Source organism: Salmo trutta, chromosome 19 (assembly GCF_901001165.1).
Source record: "Salmo trutta chromosome 19, fSalTru1.1, whole genome shotgun sequence".
NCBI lineage: Eukaryota > Metazoa > Chordata > Actinopteri > Salmoniformes > Salmonidae > Salmo > Salmo trutta.
The window spans coordinates 36,740,918-36,745,846 of record NC_042975.1 but is presented as its reverse complement, the minus strand read 5'-3'; positions in this window follow the sequence as shown (position 1 = coordinate 36,745,846).

Genomic DNA, 4,929 nt, shown 5'->3' with positions numbered 1-4,929 from the left:
CAAAATAACATCTCAATTACGATGCAGAACAAACAGCGTGGGACCTTGGGGTGACCCCCCCCCTTTCCTTCTCCCTCCCTCAATACACACCTCACATGACCGACAATAGGGGGTATTGGATTTAGCAGTAGCGCAGGGAGATTACGCTTCACTACAGAGCAGTGAAGAACACAGCCTCTTGAGGAAAATGAGAGAGATTAGACAGACGTTCCTTGAAGGGCTATAGTAGCTCCTTTTGATAACCATGACAGCAGATGAGTCAAGTACAATGACCTTAACACTCTCTGTTCTCTCTGTCCTCTCTTTAGCTAACGTACATCTGACCGGACAAGGCAAGAGTGGATATACTGCTCCTATGAGTGGGGTGGTGGTAATGGCAGACAGACGTGTGTGTGTGGGGATAAGAGGAGTGGTGTGTGTGTGTGGATAAGAGGAGTGGTGTGTGTGTGGGGATAAGAGGAGTGGTGTGTGTGGGGATAAGAGGAGTGGTGTGTGTGTGTGGATAAGAGGAGTGGTGTGTGTGTGTGGATAAGAGGAGTGGTGTGTGTGTGTGGATAAGAGGAGTGGTGTGTGTGTGGGGATAAGAGGAGTGGTGTGTGTGTGTGGATAAGAGGAGTGGTGTGTGTGTGGGGATAAGAGGAGTGGTGTGTGTGTGGGGATAAGAGGAGTGGTGTGTGTGTGTGTGGATAAGAGGAGTGGTGTGTGTGTGTGGATAAGAGGAGTGGTGTGTGTGTGTGGGGATAAGAGGAGTGGTGTGTGTGTGTGGATAAGAGGAGTGGTGTGTGTGGGGATAAGAGGAGTGGTGTGTGTGTGGGGATAAGAGGAGTGGTGTGTGTGTGGGGATAAGAGGAGTGGTGTGTGTGTGGGGATAAGAGGAGTGGTGTGTGTGTGGATAAGAGGAGTGGTGTGTGTGTGTGGATAAGAGGAGTGGTGTGTGTGTGTGGATAAGAGGAGTGGTGTGTGTGTGGGGATAAGAGGAGTGGTGTGTGTGTGTGGATAAGAGGAGTGGTGTGTGTGTGTGTGGATAAGAGGAGTGGTGTGTGTGTGTGGATAAGAGTGGTGGTGTGTGTGTGTGGATAAGAGGAGTGGTGTGTGTGTGTGGATAAGAGGAGTGGTGTGTGTGTGGGGATAAGAGGAGTGGTGTGTGTGTGTGGATAAGAGGAGTGGTGTGTGTGTGTGGTTAAGAGGAGTGGTGTGTGTGTGTGGATAAGAGGAGTGGTGTGTGTGTGTGGATAAGAGGAGTGGTGTGTGTGTGTGGATAAGAGTGGTGGTGTGTGTGTGTGGATAAGAGTGGTGGTGTGTGTGTGTGGATAAGAGGAGTGGTGTGTGTGTGTGGGGATAAGAGGAGTGGTGTGTGTGTGTGGATAAGAGGAGTGGTGTGTGTGTGTGGATAAGAGGAGTGGTGTGTGTGTGTGGATAAGAGGAGTGGTGTGTGTGGGGATAAGAGTGGTGGTGTGTGTGTGTGGATAAGAGGAGTGGTGTGTGTGGGGATAAGAGGAGTGGTGTGTGTGTGTGGATAAGAGTGGTGGTGTGTGTGTGTGGATAAGAGGAGTGGTGTGTGTGTGGGGATAAGAGTGGTGGTGTGTGTGTGTGGATAAGAGGAGTGGTGTGTGTGTGGGGATAAGAGTGGTGGTGTGTGTGTGTGGATAAGAGGAGTGGTGTGTGTGTGTGGATAAGAGGAGTGGTGTGTGTGTGGGGATAAGAGTGGTGGTGTGTGTGGGGATAAGAGGAGTGGTGTGTGTGTGTGGATAAGAGGAGTGGTGTGTGTGGGGATAAGAGTGGTGGTGTGTGTGTGTGGATAAGAGGAGTGGTGTGTGTGTGTGGATAAGAGGAGTGGTGTGTGTGTGTGGATAAGAGGAGTGGTGTGTGTGGGGATAAGAGTGGTGGTGTGTGTGTGTGGATAAGAGGAGTGGTGTGTGTGGGGATAAGAGGAGTGGTGTGTGTGTGTGGATAAGAGTGGTGGTGTGTGTGTGTGGATAAGAGGAGTGGTGTGTGTGTGGGGATAAGAGTGGTGGTGTGTGTGTGTGGATAAGAGGAGTGGTGTGTGTGTGGGGATAAGAGTGGTGGTGTGTGTGTGTGGATAAGAGGAGTGGTGTGTGTGTGTGGATAAGAGGAGTGGTGTGTGTGTGGGGATAAGAGGAGTGGTGTGTGTGGGGATAAGAGTGGTGGTGTGTGTGTGTGGGGATAAGAGGAGTGGTGTGTGTGTGTGGATAAGAGGAGTGGTGTGTGTGGGGATAAGAGTGGTGGTGTGTGTGTGTGTGGATAAGAGGAGTGGTGTGTGTGTGGGGATAAGAGGAGTGGTGTGTGTGTGTGGATAAGAGGAGTGGTGTGTGTGGGGATAAGAGTGGTGGTGTGTGTGTGTGTGGATAAGAGGAGTGGTGTGTGTGTGGGGATAAGAGGAGTGGTGTGTGTGTGTGGATAAGAGGAGTGGTGTGTGTGTGTGGATAAGAGGAGTGGTGTGTGTGTGGGGATAAGAGGAGTGGTGTGTGTGGGGATAAGAGGAGTGGTGTGTGTGTGTGGATAAGAGGAGTGGTGTGTGTGTGGGGATAAGAGGAGTGGTGTGTGTGTGTGGATAAGAGGAGTGGTGTGTGTGTGTGTGGATAAGAGTGGTGGTGTGTGTGTGGGGATAAGAGTGGTGGTGTGTGTGTGTGGATAAGAGTGGTGGTGTGTGTGTGGGGATAAGAGTGGTGGTGTGTGTGTGTGGATAAGAGTGGTGGTGTGTGTGTGTGGATAAGAGTGGTGGTGTGTGTGGGGATAAGAGGATTTTACATGTAGAATCACGTGAAAAAATGTTGTCAGTCAGACTTCCCTAAAACACAACACGCTGAACAACCAGCAGACTAACGCTAGATCCACATTCTGTGTGATGTGCACAAGCCTCAAGGGTCCTGATTCTCTGTCTCTAATGCTGCCATGTCCAACACCTTAGAGGATCTGATAGACGACACTACATCCCACCGACACATTCCCAAACTGCAACCTGACCCAGGTAGAGGCTTAATCCTGTCTCAGGGTCTGTCTACTTATCCACTCCTCTCAGAACAGTGCTGACAGACAAAACCCAACTCAAACCCCTCTAAAAGGACAGAGGGAATCAGAGGTGTATGGACACAACCGTTCCTAACCCAGGTCAGGGCAAACCTAAACCCCAGAGGTGACTGAACACACCTCACTGACCTACAGAGGTCAAACTGAGGGTGGACGGGCCAGGGGAGCCCCCGAGACAGTAGCCCACCCTAAAATCTCAACAGCAAGGTCAAGGGTCCTGTGGTTACTGGGACATCAGCGAGCTCTGAGGAAGCAGATGCTTATATAGTGGGCGGATCAGATGGACGAGGCGGCGGGACAGGAAGAGTGTGGGTGGTCGGGGTCTGTCAACCTCTCATGCATCTGTCCCAATTAGACACCAGCTAGCTGCACAGTGGGACACAGTACTGGTGGTCCCCACTACTCTCTATTTGTTGCAGTCGAACTCAATCTTCATTTAAAAGTGATTCCTAAATTAAACCTTTTCACATTCATTTAGATTGTACACTATTGTACACTACCCTGCTGTCTGCATTGTGGGTCGACTCTGGTTCGTAAAGTATCTCTAGAATCTCTTCATATCTGCTGAAGGTGATAGATAAGACAAATCAATTAATAGATTTTTTTTTAAATGGGGGTTTCAACATAATTCAAGCATAACAGACTGAAAATCATTACTGCTGGAGAGCTGGTGTTAAATCAACAGTCCACGCTGTACAATAGAATCAGGCATGTTCCAGTCCAAGGTGAATGAGACCTTGAAAAACTTTCATGGACAGAATCTACTGAAATAAGAGCTGAGCAGAAAGAAGATTTTCTGGACAAGCTGTGTGGTGATGACATACACTAACACAATGCCAAGGTCAAATGATTTCTTAACCCTGCAGAGCCCACTCTATGCAACAGGCAGCTTGTCATAAAGGGACATTTCATGTCTGATGGCCAATCCTCTCATTTTCCCATCCTTCAACAGCCCCTTTAACCTTGCTCCCCCTCTCTCTCCCCCCTCCCTCTCTCTCGGTCTGCAGGTACATGCAGTGGGGCCCTGACGGAGCCCGCCTGTCACCAGCTCCAGATGAGACTGTTGCCATGGGGACAGAGTCAATGGCCCGGAGAGGGGGAACTCAGGGGCAGATAAACACTAACCATTTGATTTCACCAGCTGTGAGATACTGGGAGAGAGGCACATGGGAAATTCACAAAGGAGACAAGCTGTAGAGGGGAGCAGGGGGCAATTTCTGTTCTGTCACAAAGCCAGACGAGAGACGACAAGAGAACCAGAGAGGAAAGAGACTAAAGACGAGAGGGTATTTTTGATCTCGGCTGACTTCTACAGAAAGCATTTGGAGAGAGGCAGAGTAAGAGGGAGGGGAGGAGAAGGGAAAGATGGGCAGCAGTCAAATAAAGCAAAAACCAAATTAAATCTCGTATTGCAACGCTGGCTTGTGATAGTGGCAGTAACATGCTGTGGATTTGTTTGGAAGATTTTCCTCTGAAAGTGTGTTCTCTATGTGAAGCACCGGAGCACAGGCTGTATGGTGAGAGAGGGAGCTGAAGATGACGTCACCTTGAAGAGCACAGGGAGGAGAATCATCCGTTTGAGAGTACAGTAGCTACCCGAGGAAGCTTGTTTAGGAGCTCCGATCAGTCAGGAAATGCAACTCACAGAAAAAAAGGTGCTTTATTGAAAAAAAAATATGTACAAAATAATGCTTGTTGTCATTAATGATGATACAACATGTGATTATTTGAAATGTTTTCTTGCATTATATATTTTTAAACTTACAGTAGCTCTTCTCTTATATACAAAACAAGGATGAACACAATGGGAAGGTGCTTGCAAGGAGAATGTGAAATAGGGTTGGAGGTTCACCCTGGTGAGGTGGTGGGGTGCTCCACTCT